The sequence below is a fragment of the Quercus lobata genome, chromosome 1, assembly GCF_001633185.2.
Source record: "Quercus lobata isolate SW786 chromosome 1, ValleyOak3.0 Primary Assembly, whole genome shotgun sequence".
NCBI classification, from domain to species: Eukaryota; Viridiplantae; Streptophyta; class Magnoliopsida; order Fagales; family Fagaceae; genus Quercus; species Quercus lobata.
This window is the reverse complement of record NC_044904.1, coordinates 43,200,906-43,226,538: the sequence shown is the minus strand read 5'-3', so window position 1 is coordinate 43,226,538 and position 25,633 is coordinate 43,200,906. Positions and strand designations below refer to the sequence as shown.

At 35.6% G+C, this 25,633-nt stretch overlaps 1 long non-coding RNA gene across 1 annotated transcript; it reads left to right on the top strand.

Annotated features, from left to right (window-relative positions):
• The first annotated feature begins 2,100 nt into the window (after positions 1-2,100).
• LOC115956964 lies at positions 2,101-4,144 on the top strand. The gene is made up of 3 exons (XR_004084316.1): positions 2,101-2,308; positions 3,408-3,483; positions 4,081-4,144. It is a non-coding gene; the product is annotated as an uncharacterized LOC115956964 (long non-coding RNA).
• The last annotated feature ends 21,489 nt before the right edge of the window (positions 4,145-25,633 follow it).

Below are 25,633 nucleotides of genomic sequence, written 5' to 3'. Positions count from 1 at the left end.
TCAAAAAATTGAAGAATTTCATCACAAAGCCTCTGCCTAATTCGATCGATTCTCGATTCCTGTACGATCAATCGAAAGGAATTCTCAATTGATCGAGACTCGTAAAACCGAATTTTTCAGAATTTTCTAGTAACCGTTATTGATGTTTTTAATATTTTCCATCAAAAACACTTTTTGACTTTATAAAAGAAGATTTGTAGATCAAACATTAAGGTTTTCAAGATCAAGATCAAGAACCCTAATAATGATAGAAACCCTTGAAAACAAAATCCTAATCCCATTAGGAATAAATTTCATTAAAGGATTTTAAATAGTAAACAAAATACTTTAATTCTAGCATTAACATAAACTGTTTGATTATAAACATATAATGCAAGACTAGTAACAGTACACGTTTATCATTCAAGAATGAAAACTATTCATTCATACATGTACCAGCGAAAATCAAAAGCAATTGGCAATGTCAATTATAAAGCTCTAACAAACATATAAACAGAGGCATGTTAACGGCAGATTGAATATGCCACGTGGGTCCATGATATACATTTGTAAAAGAACATATCATGGGCCAAAATGGCCCATTAGCATTAATTTTTGAAATATTTAGCAACAGAGCACTGTTTCGGAAATAATTAGGGAAATACCACTTTTTCCGAAAACGCCGCTATAGGGCTCGAAAACGTCACTATAGGGCTTAAAAAACGCCACTATAGGGCCCCTTGAACCTGTTATGGGGACTTATAAAAAAATTTTGCAGGAAAACGCCGCTATAGGGCCCAAAAATGTCACTATAGGGCTTAAAAACGCCACTATAGAGCCCCTTGAACCTGTTATGGGACTTATAAAAAAAATTTTGCAGGAAAACGCCGCTATAGGGCCCAAAAACGTCACTATAGGGCTTAAAAACACCACTATAGGGCCCCTTGAACCTGTTATGGGACTTGTAAAAAAAATTTGCAAGAAAACGCCGCTATAGGGCCCGAAAAAGTGGTATTTCCCTAATTATTTCCGAAACAGTGCTCTGTTGCTAAATATTTCAAAAATTAGTGCTAATGGGCCATTTTGGCCACATATCATGCCAAGATGGATACACGTTAACGGCAAAATTAATTATTAAAAAAAAAACAATAACTATGCCAAAATACCAACTATATCCCTTCTCAAAAAAAAAAAAAAAAAAAATACCAACTATATCCAACCAGTGCAAAACGAAGTGCACGCACTTGACTGCTATTCCAGTTACATTCATATTCTTGAACCTCAAATGTTGTCTTTCATAAAAGAACACGATTAAGGACACAATTATGTAGAAAAATTACTGCAGAATTTTGAAAACACCAAGAAAACTGTTTTCTTTAATTTTAGAATCCAATCACATGTTATACAAGCATGATATTGAAGTTTGCTTCGATACCAATTGTTGGAAAAACTAGTTTTCCATCTCATACAAAACCCACAGCAGAAGCAACACAATGATCTGCTTTATTCATGAGAGATAGCATATAACCTTGAATTCTAGAATAGAAAACAGAAAGCGTACCTTGATGCAATAAAATTCAAAAGCAAGACTTGGGAATACCTTCAATCTTCATCCCAATTCCACATAGTTCCCAAGATAAGTGGTCTCTCAATCAGTTCTTAAGTACGTTGATTTTCCAAAAGAAAAGTGTTTTCAAAGATACTGTAAAGAAAAACTGTTTTCTCTTCTTTTAATCATACGTACATTTCTAACTGCCTTGACAGTTACTTTATTTAATAACTTTATATATATATAACCGAAGCTTTTTAAGCTCCCACAATTTTCCACGTCAGCATTATTTAAAAAAAAAACAAAAATTCTGATTATTTTTTTCCTAAAGCCCGATAATACAAAAAACTAAAAACCTAAATTCTAATCAAAACCACGACAAAAGAAAAACCAAAAAAAAAAAAATTCTGATTATTTTTTTCCTAAAGCCTGATAATACAAAAAACTAAAAACCTAAATTCTAATCAAAACCACGGCAAAAGCAAAACCATGGGCAACATATACAACCATTCCTCTCTCTCCTCAGAAACCCTCTCTCTCCAAAAATCAAAACCTTCTCCTTCCCCCAAAAATCCAAAATCAAAATCCAAAACTTAGGATGAGAAAGAAGGAAAAGCCGATCGGATATGTTAGGAAACAATTGACCCATCATCTTTACCTCTCAGAGCTCACCTTACTCTCCATCTGACAAACCAAGGAAAGGAAACTCGTACAATGATGAAGAAGCCAAAATTCTTGACGGCTTGCAAGGCTGACCAGCGGTTGCACTTCAAATCCAAGGTTTTCTTTCTTCAATTATATTGAATTGGGAAATTCTAGCTCTTTATATTATAGATTTATGTTGCTATTGACGAATTGTTTTATTAAATTTGCTATATATGATGAAAAAGCTTGCCCCTTTTTTTCACCGTTGTTTTCTGAAGATGTTTAATTGAATGGTACAGTGAATTTTCCTCACAACCCAAGTAGAAAAGGATTATATATAGTATGGATTTGGTGTCATCGAATAGTTGTTTTAATTTCCCAATCATTAACATCATAGGGATAGCTCCCCTAAATAGAAACTATTTGTCTTTTGATATAGCAAGAGTTGTGTTCTTTTATGACTGATCTTTATAATATTTGACCATAGCATCAGTGTTTGGCACTAATTTTCCAAGTTACCATCCTTCCTAGAATCTTCTCCTTTCTGTTTTTCTCTCCAACAAAATATTCAAATTTTGCTTTCTAGTTTGCCAAGATTTGATCCTTTAAAGTTTAGCAAAGGGATTGCTGAATAGCAGTTTGTGCGTGTATAATAGTGACATTTTAGATTATTCTCAATAGAGACATAACGTCTTTTTTAACTATTGATATACCCTGTTGAAACAATGAAGTCTAATCCAGTCATAGGTAACTCTAAATATCGATTAATTATCCTACTTATCTCTCAAATTTGGAATGGTGGTTGTGCTTTTAATTGTGGCAATTTAAATATCAGGTTTTGCTTTATTTGACAAAATGATAAAAAGAGTCTATAATAGTGCCTATAAGGTGTTTGATGCTATGTCTGCAGTGGGATTCTGCATAGTGCATATGAGGTGTTCGAGGTGTTTTTGCTTGTATTTTCATTCCTATTTTTTATTTTTAAGATCCTTCTCAAGTTTATAATTATTTTATACTTTGTAAAAGCCCTTTTGCACATAAGGTAGAAGTCATGTTCAAAGTTTAGCTCATTAAAAGAGGGGCGGCTCAGTGATGATCTCCCTCTTAAGTTTCTTCTTGGTTGGCATTTTTATTTTTAGCAGTTGATCTTTGCTATGCAATCTTCTAACTCCAAATTTTAAAGCTATGAACTTTTTAGTTGCTGATATTTTAATATTTTATACTCTGTTGCCAGGATTGTATTAGTGGAAATTCAATTTCATTCCAGCCAAGCTAAATAAGGTTGCTGTAATGTTAGCTAATTGTGCAAGGTGAGTTATCTTCATTTTCATGATTTCTATTTTCAATACATTATTACAACATTATGTTCAAAATACTAAATTCCTTGATGTGAGACTAGCAACTTTCCATATGAAATTCAAGGAATTTTAGAAATTTTAAATTAACATAAAACATGTAGCTCAAAGAAGATGTTCAAATTTATGTTCCATCCCATCTCTCTCTTTTTGTGTTATTCATGTTCAAAATCCTAAATTCCTTGATGTGAGACTAGCATCTTTTCATATGAAATTCAAGGAAACTTAGAAATTTTAAATTAACATAAAACATGTAGCTCAAAGAAGATGTTCAAATTTATGTTCCATCCCATCTCTCTCTTTTTGTGTTATTGCTTTGGTTTTTAATAATAATAATGATTTTTGTTTGGTCAGTGAGAAATTGTAGGATTCAAATTATAAATAATTTTGGGTTTTTATTTAGTGTGTTTGGGATTCAAGAATCTTTATATAGCTATTTTATTTGTTTTATCAGTTGGTTGGTTTCAACTTTGATTCATGGTTATTTTGTTCTTGACTTTCTATCTTCTGGGTATTAAATTTTCAAATTTCTTTTATTGATATGGATTGCAGTGACTCCTTCCATTGGATTTCCATAACATCCACACAAAGGTTCTGTCCTCATTGTTGTTTTTGATATTATGTGCATTCATTAATCGTGGATCATTTTGTATAATTAATTAGGTATATTCTGATGTGATTTATGTTTTACAGGTTTTGAGACTGTCAGTTACAGGTATACTTTGTCTCAAAGCTATTCAATTACTTGATTACTATTAGGTTTAATTGTAAAGAAATTGAAGTTGAGTTTTTTGGATTTTAAGTAGGCATTACTCATCAGGATTGTGCAGGCCATAAGGGTACAATTGGACTTTCCTTTTAGCTATGTGCTAATTATAACGAGTAGATATGTTATCTTAGAATAAAAAATCTATCTCTAATCTTAAACACACAAAGACAGACTTGTCAGTTTGAGATAGAGTTGGCTTCTTGATATCTACAATTAATAGACAGTTGATCATGAATTTATAAATATATAATGAGTGATTTATCAAATTGACGGTTCTTTTTAGTTGTGTGTTTCCAACTTCTTTCAATTTCTTTTTGTTTTTTTTTTTCCTCCAGTTTTATAGTATCTTCTAATATACTTTGCAAAAATTCTAGAACAGTAATGCACATTTAGCTGGAAAAGAAAAATGAAAAAAAAAAGTTGTGCACATCACTTTTAAGGATTCTGCAATCACACGCTGCTGAATGCAAATTAAACTTGAAATGTCATATTTACATGTTTGCACGTACCAAATTAAAAATGTCATATTAAGTTTCCACATACTGACTTGATTACTCATATGCATATTAAATTATTTATCAGATGAATGAATACTCATGCATATTGGTAGTCTTTAAGAAGAGTACTAAAGATTCATAATCATATCACTTAACTTTATAATATTGTTATTGTTGATGTGATGCTACTTTAAAGTAGTGAGAATGGGAATTTGAATTGTACATGATGATCTATAGAATAGATGGGGTTTGATGGAAGGTTGATTAATCAAAACACGTTGAAATGCATATCATTTATGCCAATGGTGTGAGACCACTCCACAAACATTTTCATGCATGATAGCTTTGTGATTGACTTTGTGTGGATGGTAGAAAAGACTCATGTCGAAGATAGACGTGAAAGCATTTTTTTAACTCTTTGCTTTCTCTTTGCCCATTAAATAATAATTTCAGGGATAAAAATTTTTTAAAAAAATATTAAATTCCTATTTTGCAAATTTTAATGTTGAAGTTAGATGAAAGAGCTGCACTTATCAAGTTAAAAAAGGACCAGGTTTTTACATTCCATTTTAAGTGTGTGTTCAATGCTTGATATATTCTTTTTCTTATTTGACAATGCAATGCTTTAGATGATGATTTTCAAACCACATGCTCATATCTTTTGATTTTAATGATGGAAACGATGGACTGTATGTGATTTAAAGTCTTTGGTGTTATCTTTAATGTGAGTTACGAAATTCAATGGTGGATTAGTGAAACTAAATAATATAATTATTATTCTGTTAAGTGGACATTTTCATGTGGTGGTCTTTGTTATTGTCAAGGAAGTTAATAAGTTATTTTCTTTTTCAAGGCATATAAGTTGCACTTTTGGGAGATCTAGGGTACCATGGAAAAGAAAGAACACTGTCGGGGGCCTGAAAACAACTTTATGTTGCTCTAACTTTATGTTACATCATACAAAGATACAATTGTATACAATAATGAAGATTTCCAACCATGAGAAGTGGGAGCATATAAGCATAAACAAATTATTTTTGTATTTATTTGTATGTAAGTTTTTGATATTATATTATTGCAATTTTAATGTGGAAATTGTTATTATAAACCTTGATTTATTTGTTCAAATATACAATTTTTATTTATTAGTGCTTAATAAAGGCAAAAAAAAAAAACATATAATATACTAAAATAAATTTCTTGAACTTTCCCGTGCATAGCACGGGTTAGCGACTAGTTAAATAAATAATTGATTATCTAATTAAGTTAGCCTTTTGGGCCAGCCCAATTGGGCTTAAGTGTGTGGCTTGGGATGGGACCAAAGGGACTAATAAGGCTCTAACTCCAATGGGCTTCAGACTTATCTGTCAACTCTTGACAAGCCTAAAGTTACTATTAATTATATAACAAGTACCACTATAGAAATATAATTCCACTCTAGTCCTTATTGATAAATTATATCTCAAGACTCTAATATAATATCATTTAACCCCTCCATGAAATATCCATAATGAACAAAGTCATAATTAAACTGTCACTTTGTAAACAACTATTTTATTCCTTGAGTCCCCAGTTTAATCTTGTTGTTATTCATATTTATGAAATCTAATTTCAATAAATCAAAACTTTAGTAACTCCTTACTAAAGTGGCCGGCCATAAATAACCAGTTCCTATTAAACTTATCTCAATGGGATATTTTGTGTCTCTATAGAAAGAGATTATAGATTCCATCTTGAGAATATGTGTTCCCTTAACACTACGTGTGGTTACCCAACATACTGAGGTTTTGACCATTAAATTAGATCTCACTCCTAATATATCAAAGTAACATACATTTCATGATCAAGTTCACTATCCTCTCAGGATTGAGAGTCTATGAAATTAGAAGTTATGAGATTAATTATTCAGGTGATAGTTGTTAATTGAATAATTAATCTCACAGCGGTCCAGTTCAATATATATTACATATTTAAGACACACCAACACATTAACTAGAAGTATCCACTTCTATGATCAAGACAAATCATCTTAGTTGATGTGTTATAGTCTTTACAGATGAAACGCCCAATTTGATCACCAACTATGAACTACATTTTGAGTTTACAAGGAACTTGTGATTTATATTTTCTGTAATTAAATCACATACAATGTATCTCAAGGACTATGATAATGTCCAATTAGTTCATATACAAATAGTCTCATATAATTAAACAATTTAATCATTTATAACATGCCAATAAATTGGATTTTAGGGCATAAACCCTAACAAATACAAGCTAACTTCTTTGTAGAACCGACAAGTTCTACTGTGCACTTCTTCCAATTTCCTCTAGGCCTCTTCACGCCCCACGCATCTTGAAAGGATCCCTCCTGGAATTCTATGGTACAACTCTCCTTTCATCAGGACATAATCAAATACGGTCTTCAATTCTACCAAATCTTCCTTCTTCAATAGGGCTTCTTTGATGGAAGCCCTCCAATCTTTCTCACATTCCTCCTTTTTTGGGAACATTTTCTTGAGTACTTCAATTATAAACCCTTTTCTCTCCCTAACCTATACTATGGTACTACTTCCTTCAAAGGCTATTTGTAAGCCTAATGCAGCCAACGCGTCCGCGTATCTATTCTCGCTCCTCTAGGCATGCTCTATCTCAAACGTGAAAAACCTTTCTTCCATCCTTTGAGCCAACATCTTGTCAAGGGCCAAGGCTGGCTCCCATAGGGAAAAACTCCCTTTTGTTTGGTAGACCACCAAGTTGGAATCGCCCACCACCTTCAAGTGTTAAACCCCCATTTCAAGGGTTATTGCCAGTCTTGTCAAGTACACCTCATATTCTGCTGTGTTGTTGGAGCACAGAAATTCCAGCTTAAATGATAGCACAGTCTTTCCTTCTTTGTGATAGAGGACCACCCTTGTGCCTCTTGAGCTTGCCGTAGAGGAACCGTCGAACTTCATAACCCACTCATCTATTGCCAATTCTACCGTAGCCACTTCTCTAGGTACTTCGTCATCTAGCAAGAATTCCTCTTCTCCAGGAAATTGGGCAAACAAGTCTACTATGTGCTGGCTTTTCACCACTTTGGGTGTTCCCGCTTTCAAATCATTTTGCAATAGTCGTAATAACAACTGTGATATTCAGCTGGACAAAATGGGTTGTTGTAGAAGTGCCTTGATTGCGTGGGACTTTGTCATGAGATGTACCTCATAGGCCAAGAAGTAATGACGAAACCTCTATGACGCGTAGAAAATTGCTAACCACCCTTTTTCTACCCAAGGATAGCATGTTTTAGCATATTTTAAAGCACGGCTAATGTAGTACATTGGCTGCTCAATGCCCCCTCCATCCTCCTGAACTATTAATGCCTCGATGGTAGACGGGCTTGAGGCCAAGTAGAGCAAAAATGGCTTTCTATGAACTGGGCCTACACCGTGGGTAAGTTCATCATAATCTAATGTAGCTTTTGAAAAGCTTTCTACTATTTTTCCCCTATTCAAAACTCTATCTTTCTTTAGCAACTTCACAAAGGCCGAGTAATCGATGCTATGCCTAGTATAAACCTTCTAATGTAGGAGACCTTGCCTAAAGAAGCTCTTCAACTCTTTGATAGTGGCTAGTGGCTTCATAGTCGCGCTATTGTTGTGGCTTTTTCCAACATCTATTCCTTTACTATGGACCAGGAACCCTAGGAACTTCCCAGCAGAAACTCCAAAAGTTCATTTTAACATATTCATTCTTAGCTTGAAGAGCCTACACCACTCAAACACCTTCTTCAGTACCTTGATGTGATCCTCGCGCTTTCTTGACTTTACCACAATGTCGTCCATGTAATCCTCCATTTCATGGTGCATCATGCCATGGAAGATTACAGTCATGGTATGTTGGTAAGTCATGCCTACATTTTTCAATCCGAAGGGCATCACCATGCAATAGAAACTCCCAATGGATGTTCTGAAAACAAACTTCTTTGCAACCTTGTGTGCCATTCAAATTTGGTTGTAGCCACTGAACCCATCCATGAAAGAGAACATGGCGTGCCCAGCAGCAGAATCTATCAACAAGTCCATGTTTAGCAAGGGAAATTCATCCTTTTGGCAGGCTTGATTGAAATTTTTGAAATCTACACAACATCTAATTTGCCCATTCTTTTTCTTAACAGGTACAATGTTGGATAGCCATTCTGGGTGGTGGATTGGTTTGATGACTCCTACCGTGAGCAGCTTCTACACCTCCTGTATTATCTGCGCCTCTATGTCGATATGAAATACCCTGGCTAGCTGGGCCACGGGTTTGGTCCCAGGCTCCACATTGAGTGTATGTACAACTAGGCTTAGGTCTAACCTAGGCATCTCACTGTACATCCATGCAAATATGTCTCTGAACTCTCTTAGTAACCAAATAAGGTCCGATTTTTCTTCTTCTAACAATTTCGAACTTATTGAAATGTGTCTCGGTTTTTGCGGGTCTATGCCCAAGTCTATTTCTTCTAGCTCCTCTTCAGCCATCACCTGCATTTCTTCTCTTATGGCCATCCTTTCCTCCACTTTCTTGTCATTCGTTTCTTTTGAGTCTTTCTAGGCCACACAGCATACTAGGGACCCATGCTAAGGACCTCCTTCGGGACCCTTTCACATACTATAAATGGGCCTCATGCACCTTTATAACTTGTACATTATTCTACCATCAAGTGTTTTGAGTCTTCTCTTCACACACTGATGGTAAGTTGACGGGACAAGACAATACTTGTGCAACCATAGCCGTCCCAACAGCATGTGATATGAGACCTCCATCTTTACTATGTGGAAGTGAGCCCGAGAGGCTATGGGACCTACTTTTAGCCAAAGTTGTATGTGTCCCGCTATATATTCACCTCTTCCTCCAAATCCTATCACTTCCATTAGGTGACCCAAGATCTTGTTTTCTGATATTCCTGCTACTTGCAATATGTTGAGCGGTATAAGGTTTACTGAAGTGCCCATATCCACTAGGGCTTGCATTTGATTTATCAAGGCCACCAAATAAAGCGGTCTTCTATGATCTGGGTATTCACTTCCATGTCCTTATCACTAAAGATAATTTCATTAGTGTCTTTAAGAAAACCCTGGTTGGACCGAGTTTCTGTGGTAAGGCACTCAACCCCCACTCACAAGATGATACTTTCCAGGACCTCTGTGGCCATTCTCATCTCATCGGCCATAAGCTCCAACTAGTCAAATAGATTTTTGAACTGGAAACTCCTTTGCAAGGTCATGATGGCTCCCGTCGGCAATGAGGGCCTTTCCTCTTCCTCATCGCCTGGGTCAGCGCAAATGACTATCGTTGCTACTCTTTTTCCCTTGTGATTGGGGAGTGGATTCCTCTGAACTTCTGGCCAGGTCAACTTGAGGGTCCCTGACTTGATTCTGCAATGGACTAGTTTGTGGAGTGCCCAGCATTCTGCAATAGCATGCTGCACATAGTTATGTAGTCGGTAGAAATGTAAATCCCTCTATTCCTTTTTAGTGGGTTCTCTGGATACTTGATTAGGCTTGAAGACCCCATCTACAATCCATTTGTCTAGAAGTACATCTAGCTCTTTCAATGTACATGGTATGGGTGGAGGGCTCTCGTACTCCCTCCCATATGGCCTCTTTCTTTTCTCGCTTGTAGATACCATTATAGCCTACGGGGCAAACTTTTGATCCTTTGGCTTTTCTGAGATAGGCCTGATTGACTTGGGCTGTCTTTCTGGCCCTTTGCAATAGTTAGGCAAACTGTGAAATCTCCAAATTTTTAAGGACGGCTTGATACTCCATGATCATGTTTCCCATGCACATCTCCACTAGTGTTCTTTCTTCATAATGGTCATAGTAATCAAAAGCTATGCCCCTAAACCTCTTGATATATTCTATGAGATCTTCACCATTCCTCTGCTTTGTGCCTTGCAAGGTTACAAGTGTCACAGTTTCCTCCCCATGAAAGTATTTACTGCAGAAAACATCCACCATGTTATCCCAAGTAAGGATGGACCCTAGCTTTAAGCCAGTATACCAAGTGTAAGCACGGTCACACATGGACTTCGAAAATTCACTTAAGCATAAGTCCTCATCTCCTACAAATGGTCACTTGGTGTCTACAAACTTGCTCACGTGCTCAATGGCGCTTCCCTTTCTGCTGTCATACTTTGAGAAAGTTGGTAGCTTGTATCTATCAGGGTACGGCTTTTTGAGTAACCTTGTGGGGTATGGTGGTCTCCTTGAATAGAATCTCTCCTTGGGCGTTTTGGCATTTTCTTGTTCTAACAACACTGTGACATCCGCCATTGTCACGAAGCACTGTTTTGTGTTCTGTAGGCATCTGCCCTCCAAGGTTTCCTATTTGTCAGTTGCATTCTTAAGGTCGTGCTAACTACCCTTTTCTTTAGTCTTGACAGCCTTTAGCTAATGAATTTCCTTTACCAACTGTTGTTGGGTATGCTGCATTGATTACATCATCTCAATGGAAAGGTTGGCTTTGTCTCCTAGATTCTTTGCTGTTGTTATGGCTTAGCCCCCACACCAACGGCACCTTCTCCTTGGTTAGGCTGGTGTGGGGTGGCTGGTCGAGACTCTGCCTATGATGTTACAACACTTATGTTCCGTGTTGTCTTAGATCTTGGAGGCATGGCTCACGAGGGTTTACCTATCCTTCCCTATCTATTTCCCAACTCCCTAATGGAGTCGCCAATTTAATGTGGGGGCCTTTTACCATCAATGGGCCAAAACTCGTTCTGCTACACCAAGGTCTATGAACTAATGGGTAAGGGAGTTGGGACTAGCCTTATAGGGTTGTAATACAGGCTAGTTTGTGCACAAGCCAAGCATGCCCAATATTTAGATAGGATGAAAAATGACACAGTAGGCTGGGCGTCACAGCAAGCATTGTTATAGTAGAGTAACTATTATAGCAGATATAGTAGAGAAATGCCACAACAGAACAAATGGTATAACAGGTTTAATAACATACGTTACCATGGAACAACTGTTACAGTAAGATAGTAGTCAATCCTACAGCAGGACAACTAACACATCAAAAGACTCTATAGCGGAACAATTGATATAGCAAACATAACAAAAGATGCTACAGCAAAACAACTAATACAACAAAAATAACAAAAGATACTAAATTAGAATAACTAATGCTGTAAATATAACATAAGGTACCATCGCAGAACAACTAATACAGCAAATATAAACAAAAGATACTACAGCAGAATAACTAAAAGCACGAAACACTGCAATAGAACACACAACAACGGAAAGTTTCAAGCGAGCTATAAGAAGCCATAATAGGGTAATAACAACAATTCCAGGCAAATGTAATAGTGTTAGTTCATCCTCCCAATCTTGGGTTAGGTTATTCAACAAAAACAAGTTCAAGAAGGGAGCCAAACACCAACACAAATAACCTCATTATGGATTCCTGCCATGGAAGTTATTCATGCTGGGATAAGGGCCTAAATGGTTTTGAATTTGATTTTTAGAGTCCTAGAAGGTGGGAGTGTTTAGAAGGAGAGAAAAGATGGTCTACTAATGCATGTCTCTATTTCTATCGTGTTTTCTCTCTTCCTTTTTTATTATTACTTTCTTTCTTTTCTATTCTTTTACTCTTTGTTTTTCTTCCTATCCTCCCCCTTGGGTTCTTCCTTTTCTTTAATTTAGGCTACCTCTCCCCTTTTTATACTGCTTAATTGCATGGGATTTCTCCATTTTGTCCCTAAGGCTTCTCCAATTGTTTTTGTCTTCTTGTGGACATCCCTCTAGGATTACCCACTAAATCGTCAATTGCCTAATCACTACCTCTACCCAAAGCATGCTTGTTGCACCACTCCTTATTTCATGACAAAATTCCTTATTTTGTTTCTTCTCTTCCCTCATTCTGTCTTACTCGAATGGATAAGGATTGAAGGCTCTCCCTCTACCTACCCCTATGGCATGCATCGAGTGGTCCCAACCCTTTGCTTGCATCTTTTAGGAAAAGATGCAAGCAAAGGGTTGGGACCACTCGATGCATGCCATAGGGGTAGGTAGAGGGAGAGCCTTCAATCCTTATCCATTCGAGTAAGACAGAATGAAGGAAGAGAAGAAACAAAATAAGGAATATTGGCTTGGTATAGGTTGGTGGTGCTCTGGCCCTTGTGTATAGGTTCCACTACCCTTTGTGTTTGTTTTCTTTTGCTCCCACGCCATTTTTGCCGTTCTTTCCATGTCTTTTTCTATTGCATGTCTTGTGTTCATTCTTATCTTGCATGGTATGAACAGCGTGGGCTCTTGGGCTTGCATCATTCCCTCTTATTTCCCTATAAGCTTAGGTGGTGTGTTGGTAGAAGTCCCTGCTTATCCAACCGCTGGACTTCTACTCTTATTGTTTATTTTTGTGCCATGTCTGTGGGCCTGATGGCTGCCATTCCAGCCATGCTGGCTTGTTGGGTTCATTACCTCTTTCCTTGGGTTTCCTTGACCTAATTACTTCATTTTTACCTCTTATTGTGCCTATGGGCCTGCTAGCTGTCATTCTAGCCATGTTGGCCCATTGGACTTGTTACCTCTTTCTTTGGGCTTTCCTGACTTAATTGCTTTATTTTTACCTCTTGTTGTGCCTATGGGCTTGTTGGCTATCATTCCTGCCATGTGTGACCCGCTAATCTTGTTACCTCTTTCCTTGGGCTTCCCTGGCCCATTTACTTTATTTTTACCTCTTGTTGTGCCTATGGACTTGCTAGCTATTATTCCTGCCATGTTGGCCCATTAGGCTTACTACCTCTTTCCTTGAGCTTCCTCTGCCCAATTGCTTTACTTTTACTTCTTTTATTTCTTTTTTCTTCCACCTTTCCTTATTATTGAGCTTCTTATGCTATGAGCATTTTTGTCAAAAATGGACATCAACAAAAATTGGACACTCCACGTGAGTGCCCTATGGACCACGTTTGTAATAGTGCTCCTTGTTATGAGTAAATAAATCTCCTCTCTCTATTAATAAATAAATAAAATAATAAAAATACCGACCAAAGATGTAATGGAAGAAGGAAAATTTTCTAAAAAATACTACTCTTTCATTTTAATTCTATTTTAGAAAGTCTCAAAATAGAATTCTCTTTAAAAGTCAATAAATAAATTTCTTTAATAAATTTTGTAAATATTACTAACAATATGGAAAGGTATAAAATTTTGGGTAAAATATAGTCAATATTTTTAAAGTTTGGGTTAATGGTAGTCAGATTTAATGCATTTCAAAACTGACAAACTTAGTCCTAAATCGTTACTCATTTTTCTGCTCTCTATTACAATGATTAAAAACCAAATTAGTTAGTTCTGAAATATTTTGAATTTAGTTGACACTAGTCTAAATCTAAAAACTGTTGAGTGTAATTACCTAAATTTTTATATATAATCGGTATAGGAAATATGACAAATGCGTGTACAGAATAGTGAAAAGTAGTATTGTGGGAACTCCGGAGCTGTCAGCTATTAGAGGATGAGAAGGACTCATAGCCAGGTCATCACTTTCCATTTGTGCCTTCCATTCCAATTTCAAATCCAAAGAAAAAAAAAAAGATATAAGAAAAAGAAAAAAGAAAAGAAAAGTGCAGATAAAGTTACAGTGAGGGAGAGGAGGGGCCTTTCCACGCAATTGCAGAGAGAGAGAGACAGACAGACACAATTGAATTAGCATGGGAGGCGAGGGTGTCTTATCATCATCAACAGCCCAACAGGTGGCAGACACTTGTTCCCTTCTTGTACACGTGTCATTCTCTCCTTTCCAGTATGACCGTGAAATTGGGATGTTTTGGCGCGAAAAAAAGGCGCGGGTGGGTTCCACGTCGGCTCCCTTTGGCGCGAAACCGAAGCGATCCTCTCTCTCTCTCTCTCGGTCCACTCATCTCCATTTGCGTAACCCACTTGCCCTCCTCTTTCTCCCTCATCTCATCTATTTGGGTCAACACACATGCATGTATTATATCATCATCATCATCATCATGATATATGGTGGGTCATAGTGCATTGGTCATAGTGTATTGTCATATATATCATGATGTGCATCACCCATTATATATATATATATATATTTTTTTTTGATATTTAATTTAATATATAATGAGTAACAAAATCAAAATGCTAAGTTATATAGTAATATTTTTCCTCATAGTAAGAGCGTCCACGACAGAGCTCTTAAATATGCCAAATGTCAAATATTTGGCAACTTTGGCACACCGAACACAAAAATGGAATTTTATCAGATATTCCAAATCTTAAAAATTATGCCACATTACTACAATATCGTCTCAAATATGAGACGGTACGAACAACAATTGCAAAATGGGATAATATTATTTTATTACGTTTTTCTCTCTCCTCTTCTACAGATATCTCTCTCTCTGTCAACTCTATCTCATTCTTCTCTCTCTGTCACTCTCTATCTCTTCCCTCTTCTCTCTGCTCAAGAAAGTTGCTCAAGATCACTCTCATTCCTCACTGTGATCTTGTCGCCGATCTCGCTAGTCATCGTTGCTGAATGATTGAACATCTGATAAATGAGATATTGTAAAATAATGTGGTAAAATGATAAAGTTAGGGCTGTCCAGTCAAAACCGGGACCCGACCCACCTGCCTCTACCGACCGAACCCGACCCACCACCGACCAAACCGACATCTCCAACGGTCGGCAACAAATTGCTTCCTCCAGAACCTAACTTTGATGGGTCGGACATCGGTTCTCCTTCTTCAAAATCCAAGAAACTCCATCTGACCGACCCAAAAATATTCCGGTGTTATTTGATAAGTTTGAGATGTTTTTTGGCTAAATCTTGGCTAGATCCGATGAGATTTCACTAGATCTAGTCGCCAGATCTAGTCAAGTTCTTGGCTATTTCCGGCGAAATCTCAAAGAATTTTGGCCGTTTTTTCATTGTCCAGCGAGTTTTGAGATGTTCTTTGGCTAGATCCGACAAGATTTCGCCAAATCTAGTCGAGATCTTGGCTATTTTCGGCGAAATCTCAAAGGATTTTGGCCGATTTTTATAGTTTTCTCGCTAGATTTCCTCTATTTTCCAGATCTTGACTCCGACCGAACTCGACCGCTGCTCGTTGATGTTCCAACCCGTCCGAATCGATCATCCTCCCAGTCGGCGACGAGTTGAAAGTTTGTCCATCCGATCTGGTTGGGTCGAATGTGGGTTGAGCCCAAACCCGATCCGACTCGACCCATAGACAGGCCTAAATAAAGTAGGTTTTTGGTGTGTCAAAATGACTTTTTTTTTTACAACATCTACTTTGGATGCTCTAAGTTATTATTGGATTTCACATCTTAGATTACAAATTATTATTAGTTCTCATTTAAGTCTATCATTGAGGTCACATTTACACTTACTATTTATGGCTTAAATAAATTTTATTGTGAAGATATTGTTTAGCTAGTTTTAGTTTTTAGTAAAAATTTATAATTAATATCCCTTAATATTCCCCCTAATATATATATATATATATATATATCCCTTATTATTATAAGTCAGATTCATTGTGTTTGGTAACGTGATTCGTGGTTTATGTTGAATAGAGAATTATGAAATGGGCAAAGCGAAAGGGCAAAGTCTAAAGAAGTTAGAAGGTACTCGTTGGATAAATGATGTGGTTTATCATTCCAGTAAAAGACTCTTATCTATTTGAAATTACTTAGTTAAAAAAGAAAAAGAAAAAAGAAATTGATTGCTAACTTAATAATTTTAAACAAATAAATTTTTTTTAATAAAATGATAAACAAATGACACGAAAAAAAAAAAAAACCTACATAATTTCTCCTAGGACGGACTGCAACATAGAAATTAAAGAATGATGCTTGTTGGCAAATGGCAATCTCTCTCACTTGGTGGACTTTTGTTTTGCTGGTTAGGTTGTTGGTATACCAACTTGGGGCAAGCATTGGTTAGCATGTGAGAGTGGGACAGGGTCTCTGCTGCATGCTATTTCATTTGCCAGCTGGGTTGGTATGAGCCGTTAGATGAAAACATTTGCTGTTTTCGGTGTAAACTTTGTCACGTGCTAGGTGTGTTCTTCTTTCTTGCATGTCCTTCACATTTTCAAACATAAAATCAGTACGACAATCTCGACCAACTAAATAAATAAATATTTTAGTACCAACTAGTTTAGTAACACAGTGTAGTAGCCTAGTGGTGATAGTATATTCAACCAAAAAAAAAAAAAAAAAGATAGTATCAATTTTAACCCAAAAAAAAAAATATATATATATAGTATCAACGAACGAGAGAAGATAGCTTAATTAATAGCCGTTAGATACTCTTCCGATGGTATTTTTTTTTTTTTTTCTTTTTTCTTCCGATGGTATTGAATCTATTAATAGGAAGTCATGGCGGCCCATCACCTTGTGATTTTGAGCTGTAGTATGTCCTACGTCACGCGCGTGATAAAAGTTTAAGCGGGTCGAGTCAACAAACACATCCCAATTTTTTTTAATTATTAAAAAAAATGTAAAATAAACTGGTTATTTGTATAAGCTTCTCTTATTTTGGGATTCTTATTTTTTTAGTTTAAAAATGTCTCTATTCCTTTATGTTTAACTAAAGGACAATTCGGTAAAAATACAACTCTAACTTCTACTTAAAAATTACTTAAAAAATAGGGTTTACTCTTTTATTGATTTTCAAATTACTTTATCTACTTATAAATTAGATTATTAAAATAAAAATTATATATATAAAATAAAAATATTGGTTTTTTTTTTTTTTTTGCCTACAAAATAAACATGTAATATTTGTTCATTTCTTGAAACTAGCCTCATGACACTCCTAGTTGTCTTAGTAGTTTTAAATACATAATACTAATGAGAAAATGTGTAAACCTGAATAAAATAAAATAGGACTCCTAAGCCCAATGTTCATTTTTTTTTTCTCATTTTTTTCTCCAATATCAAGACTTAAACGTCTCTCTCTCTCTCTCTCTCTCCCCGGTTTCCTTTCTTCTAAATTGTATCCTCACTTCTTCTTTTTTTGGTTTTTGTTTTTATTTTTACAAATCTCTTCTTCTTTATTTTTGAATTATTAAAAAAATGTGATTTTTAATGTAATTCCTTTTTTTTAATGATTTATTTATGTTGGTTTTTGAATTGTTTTCTCTTCACATCTATTTGTACTCCCCCCCCCCCCTTTTTTTTCCATTTTAATGAATGTATTTTCTATGTCTAAAATAAAAATCTCTATGATTGGATAGAAGATAAACATCTCAAATTGAGAAGATAAATGGAAAATTATGACATTAAACCCAAAAAAAGCTTCATCGCACGCGTGAAGTGCGTATGATGGGGCTAGTTATTCTTAAAGTTTGAGCTAATATTATTTAAGTTCAAAATTTTTCAAAAATTCTAAATCAATGAAAGAGAGAAGAAAAATAAGTAACAGTTATTGTTCAATTGGGTTTAGGAATCAAATTAACCAATTTTAAAAGGTCTTAGAAATATTTGGCATTAACCCAAATTGAGGAATATTAACTTTATTTTACCCCAAAAAAAAAAAAAAAAAAAACTAAAGTGAAAATTCTTGAGTAGTGAGTACTAAACTCATATTTGGCCTTTCCCTTGGCCAATCGCCATGCATTGGAAATTTGGAACCGACAACATTTATATCTATATGACTGATACTATTATCAGCTCAAAACATTTATTTCTAAACCAAAAACACAAAGAAGAAATAATAGGTAAGAGCACACAACCAGGAAAGGAAGTCTACCCAGAACAAGAAGAAGAAGACAAAACAAAAGCGAGAGGAAAGGAACTAGATAACTACAACCTTCCCTCCGTCCCTCGTCGTATCAGCCCAAATAGCTTTCTTAAAAGAAACACGGACATCTTTGTATTTGTTATCCTTGGTCGAAAATAACCAAATACATTGGTTTAACTTTACACATAAGCGAATCGATATTTCATGTTCAGGAGGCTTAAGTATGAAAAAAATAAAAATCACTAATCTATATATATATATATATATATATATAAAACCAAAACTTTTGAAGTTTCCACAATTTTCCACGTCACCACATCATTATTATTTTTTTAAAATAAAATTATTTAACATTTATTTATCCCATTCGTTACCTAAAGAGAGTTGGAAACCAAAAATTATTCCCATACGGTTGTCTAATAATAGTTGGAAACCAATACATTAACCAAAGTAGAGTTGAAAACTGATTACAACTCAACAAATTATCCACCGTCCTACAACTATAAATAAATATATATATATATATATATATATAAAATATACAATAACAACAATGTACAAGCTGAAAAAGAATGAAGAGCGATGATAATTGAAAGAGCTATATTTAGGATTTTTATTTTTGGCTTTTGCTTTTGCTACAGCTAATAGAATTAGACATACAATGAAGTTGGTGTGGCTGGCTGTTGCTAACATGCTCAAAGCTCAAGCATGGCTCCATGCAATCATATAATACCTATGGTATTCTTTTTTCATGGTTTAATTTTGCTATGGTATTGAATTACTCCTTTGCCTCAAGTCTCGCATCTTAAGCATGGTACCCTTTTTTTTTCATCTACATTATATATATTTTTTCTAATCTACGTTCTTTTAATTCTTCTGTTACTCCATTTGGTTCTGGTGAACATGTCAAATATTTGAAATAGGTACGTTTGATTTTGCACCTGTGATTGTTTTTAATCTTTTATGTCGAATTTTTTATTTGCTTTCATATGTGCCTGAGATTTTTTTCTCTATCTTATTCTTTTGTTATGTTTAGGATTGATTTTCTTTTGAGTGTTTGGGTTAATCTCCATATTTATATTGACATTGTTTTCGTGGGTTAAAATTTCTACTAATTTTTTATTTATATTATTTTTTATTGTACATGGTAGATAAAACATCTCTATTTTTTTGGAGAAAAATCAAAGCTACAACCTATGTCTTCCAGCCTAGGGAACGATAAATTTTTATTTGGTATGTTATATATAAATTTGTTGAATTTGGTTTGGTTTTGAAATAGTATTTGGGGATTCTATAAATTTTGAAATTTGAAGTCTTGGGGTTTTTGGTATTTGTGTCTCAGTAGGTTGATCTTAATTCTTGACCTTAAATGCCTTTTATTTAGGTTCATGTGATTTTTTGTTTTCTTATTTAAAGCTATGATTTTTGGTTGATTAATTATTTGTTTGGATTAATTTCAATTAATTATTTATTTGGATTCAACATAAAAGATAATGGAATTAGGTATTATAATTTTGATATTGTTCCATGTTTTGAATTGTCTATATTGTTATAACTAAGAGAAAGTCATATTGTTACTCAAATTTGAAACTTCGTGTGTCTTCCTATCAGGGTCTTTGTTTATATATTTACAGTTTATATTAGTTTTGAGTGTGTGTATATAACTATTGAGAGTTTTGCTTTATTAATTTAAGAATTGTAAATTACTTTGTAGGTTTCGGTAACTATGCACTTGCAACTCAATAATGTTCAATGTTAGACAACACTTCTAATTTCTAAACTATGGAAAAGTATAGAAGTTAAATATTTCTTCATTTTAAAAAAATAATTACTAACTAGTAAAATGTCTATTTACTCATTGTTGGATTTTTTTTTGGAGTCAATAATTTTTCCGTGCATCGCACGGGTTAGCGACTAGTATATATATATATTTGAAAGTAAATTATACGAAAATCCAAATTAACTTCTTTGAAATATTAATAAAATACATAAAATAACTACTTAATGTATTTTAGTTCAATTATCTACAAATTAAAATGGAAATCTTACAACTTTATTTTTTTAAATTTAAGAAATTATTTTTTCTTGATCTTGTACCGAAACTTAAAGAAAATTTTCTTTCAATGTACAAAAATCAAAGAATTTAAGACAAGGCCAGCTTTCATGGAATCATGTTGACCTAGTTCTAATAATATTCAAGCTAAAGCGTGAACTATACCCCTGAAACAGTAATAGAACTATAGTTGGACTTGGGGGGCAGTGGCCCCCCTAAATTTTTTCAAATTTTTTTTAGTATATATGTGTGTATTAATTTTAGCAATTTGTTTCAATAAATTTGCATTTTGCCCTCTCAACAATATTATTGATCTTTTTAAAGGTTATAAAAAATTTTATTGATCTAAAATTTGAAATTAGTTTATCAAGCTTAACAAAAAAAATTTACCAATAACAAACTTAAGCCCAAACAACACCCCAAAACAAACCCACGCAAAACAAAAAAAATAAAAATAAAAATAAAAAATCCCTAAGCCAATTCTAACTAGTCTAAGTGAACATCCACACACATTTGACAATACACAAGACACCCAAAAAAAAAAAAAAAAAAAAAAGCTTAACTTTCTAAATTGAAAAATGCTACGTCTACAACATTTTCACAATATTTTCACAACAAATTGCATGCGGTAAGTTGTTATTGGTTCTAATTTGAATCCACAACTTAAATTACTTTTTTGCTCACTCATAACAACCAACAATAACCTACCACTTACGATTTGTTGTGAAAATGTAGTGAAAATATTATGGACATAGCATTTCTCTTCTAAATGAATGCTTACTTAGAGTTTCAAAAAAATAAAATAAAAAATTTGTTTATACTTTTGCCCCCCTTAACTCTAAGTCCTAGCTCCGCCCTTGCCCTAAAATTTAGGGGTTTTATATTTTACATCCCGGAGCTTTTGAATTTGAATTCATGAATTTATATTTCATTTGCATCAACAACCCCTCCATCAGTATTTTTTGTTAGTGTGTCATATAACCTTGCCATATGTGTTTAGTTTGTCTAATAAAATAATGTCACATTATTTTTATTATGTTACATGGCATTATTTTATTGGATAAATTACATGTGTGGGATTTGAGGACCAAGGAGTACTAAACCGAGGATTAAATTGCCTAATCTAGCCCCAGAAAGGTAAACGAGCTCCAAGGACTCCAACCACCCGAGGAGAGTAAGAGAATCAGTACAATTGGAATCCTATGAAGGCCCAAAGGAAAGGGAAAGAGATGACAATGGGAACAAGGATGGTGGAAGGAAGTTTCCTAAATGATATACCTCCCACCTCCACATTCAATGCCTTACACCAACCTTATCAGCTGTATTAATGTAGAAATGACCCATGAACAGTAACTTCACAGCTAGCAGCCCTTTCTACCACCTTCAATAGAGTCTTGATGGGACAAGTATCCTAAGAAATGCCTTGAGACATATAGGTGGAGGGCTGGGATGCATGGGAGAGTGATATAAAAGGAAAAGGAACCCCCCAGAAAAGGAGATGAACATTTTTAGGACATATAGAACAGAAAAGAAAACAATAAATAGCTTGGTGTAAAATTTGAACTATAGATATACAAGAGATTGATCCTTGGACTTGCCAAAGGAGCTCATTATACCCAATTGCTGTTTAAATTATGCTTATTTGTTACTCTGGATCATTCGACCTTAAACTTGGACTTAGTTTAAAGTTGCACTTAGATTAATTTCTCACTCTCTTCAAAAAATTCTATTGTTTAGGCTTGATTTGAAGGACAAGGTACCACTGATCTAAGTGGGCTTGGGCCTTTATTTTTTGAGTCCCTACAATTGGCGCCATCTATGGGTAATCATTTGCAATTTTCTTCTTCCTAGTTATGGCTAACTCTAGACAGAATAGAGAGGAATCTGTTGGCTCGCAGTGGGCGGACCACTTTGTCAATCTAAAGTGGAGGAGAGATAGAGAGCATAATCAAACTCCAAGCGTCAGGGTGGAAACGCAACATACGGAACATACCAGTTGGAGCCATTCGAGGATTGGGAGTCATGTGTCCCATGAGCAAGAGACACGAAATCTTTGGTGAGAGATTGATTATTTATGCAAAAGGTTATGTCGTAAGGCGCATGATAGGGGGAATCAAACAACCCCATCAAGTTCAGAGTCTAAAGATGGTAGTTATAGACCGAGGTCAAGGACTCTCCCTAGTGAATCTTTCTTCGCATCTTCACACTTAGATAGGGTGGAGAAACATAGTAAAAGGCACTGTGAGAGCTCATTCCCTAAGAGCATAGGAAATGATGCAATGATCAAAGCTTTACGCCAATCTAAGTCACCTTTTGTGCGAAGAATTGATAGGGCCAAGCTCCCGCGTCGTTTTACCCAACCTACTTTTACTATTTACAATGGAAGGACTGATCCCGTGGAGCATGTGAGTCATTTCAATCAAAGGATGGCCATTCATTCGAAGAATGAGGCCCTTATGTGTAAGGTCTTTCCTTTCAGCATCGGGCCTGTTGCCATAAGATGGTTCAATAGGCTGGAAGAAGGTTCAATAGGTTCTTATGAAGAATTGATTAGGGCCTTCAGAGCTAGATTTGTGATGTGCAGTAAGGTCCCCAGAACTTTAGACTCTTTGTTGTCCATGTTGATGAGAGACGGGGATACACTCAAAACCTACTCTAACAGGTATCGAGAAACATTTAATGAAATTGATGGAGATTTTTAGGATGTGGCTATTAGGACCTTCAAGGTTGGGCTCCCAACAGAACATGACTTGAGAAAGTCCTTGACTATGAAACCCGCCAAAATATGCGTCAGCTCATGGACCGCATTGATGAGCATAAGTAGGTTGAGGAGGATCAAACCCAAGGAAAGGGAAAAACCAAAGTCTTCCCCCCTGAAAGAAGAGATCCTTGGCCTGAAAGGTATAATCATAGCCAACCCAGGAGAGAGTTTGCTAACCAATCCTTCAGGGCCAGCACACAAGTAGTCAATTCGATATTTAAGGAGCCGGTGTATTATATCCTTGAGAAAATAAAGAATGAGCATTATTTCAAATGGCCTAATAAGATGGAAGGAAACCCATCCAAGCATAATCAAAGTCTTTACTGCTAGTATCACCAAGATAGAGGACACACAACCGAGGACTACAGAACTTTGCGTGATCATTTAGACCAGTTAGTGAAAGCCAGGAAACTGAAATAGTTCATGCGTTAGCCTTCAGGGCAAACAAGCCAAATCAGAGCAAATATCAAAGGGAAGTTACTCCTCAGCCACCTTTAGGAACAATCAATCTGATTTTTACCACCCCTAGCTGTGATGCAGGTTCACTTTCAGGCATTATGTCAGTAACTTTAAGGCTAGAGCTCGAGGAGCAAATCCGAGAATCTAAGAGGGTTAAGCTTGAAGCATTGCTGACTTTAGGCTTTTCAGAGGAAGAAAAAGTTGGAACTTTTCAACCCCATGACGATGCCCTGGTTGTGACTCTTCAGATTGAGGGATATAATGTAAAGAGATTCCTGGTAGATCGAGGAAGTGGAGCTGAAATTATGTACCTAGACCTATATAAGGGGCTGAATCTCAAGCCTGAGGATTTAAGCAAGTATGATTCCCCTTTGGTCGGATTTGATGGGAGGACTGTGATCCCTCAGGGAATGATCAAGTTACTTGTACAAGTGGGGAATGAAGTAGTGCAAGTAAGAGCTTGTAGGAAGCCAGACAATGGCCAAATAGTGCCTAGTGGCTGCAATTAAACAACAATTGTTGGATAAGGCTTCTTTTGCATTAGAAGAGGCCCTGTAGCAATTAACGGACCCCAAGGTTGAATTTGGGACTAAGCCGTAGGGTTTGCTCTGTGAGGAGTTAGAAAAAGTGATGATTAGATTAAATGGAGATAGGTGTTTTCAGGTGGAGGCTCAACTACCCCGTGTTGAAAAAAGGGAACTTATAGGCTTTTTGAAGGATAACATGGATGTTTTTGTTTGGTGTGCTTATGAGGCACCAGAGATCAACCCAGACTTTATATGCCATTATTTGAATGTAAATCTCGGAGTTGTACCAAAAAGGCAACCACCTCGGCGCTCTTCAAAGGAGCACGCCGAGGTGGTAAAGGAAGAGGTTAACAAGCTCAAGCAAGCAAGGGCAATCAAGGTAGCTTTTTACCCTAAATGGCTAGCTAATACTATGGTAGTAAAAAAAAAAGAAAAAAAAAAAAAAAGAAAAAAAAGAACACGAAGTGGTGAGTATGTGTTGATTTCACAGATTTGAACAAAGCATGTCCAAAGGATCCTTTCCCCATTCCTTGGATTGATCAACTAGTGGATGCAATGGTTGGGCATCCTCAAATGAGTTTTCTAGATGCCTTCTACTGGAATCACCAAATACGTTTGCCTACCCCCCTACCCCTGCGACCAAGAGAAGACATCTTTCCGAACCCCCACTAGGAATTACCCTTGTCGTGTAATGTCGTTCAGTTTAAAGAATGTTGGATCTACGTATCAGAGGATGGTGACTAGGATGTTTGAGTTTCAGATCAGGTAGAGTGTTGAGGCATATATTGACGACATGGTTGTAAAAAGTGAGCAAACTTTGGAGCATCTGAATGACTTGGGAAATGTGTTCTCAGTTCTTAGGGAACACGAGTTGCGTCTTAATGCTTCTAAATGCTCTTTTGGTGTCAGTTTGGGTAAGTTTTTGGGTTACATGAACACTCATTAGGGAATAGAGGTTAATCTCGATCAGATTAAGGCCAGAAATGACTTGCATCCACCTTGGAATCCCAAAGAAGTATAAAAGTTAACAAGAATGACGGCTGCCCTGAATAGGTTCATCTCCCAGTCAGCACACCAATATTGGCCATTCTTTCAGCTACTCCACAAGTGGAAGATGAAAGTTCAAATATTGTGTAGTAAAACACCTATGAACATTTAGACCCCCAAATTAAAAAATTACCAACACAAGCTTATAATCAAACAATGTATATGTGGAATATGAAGTATAAGCTATAACCAAATTGGTAACACACTCTAAACCATAATTAATCAAAAACACAGTAGTAATTAGAAGG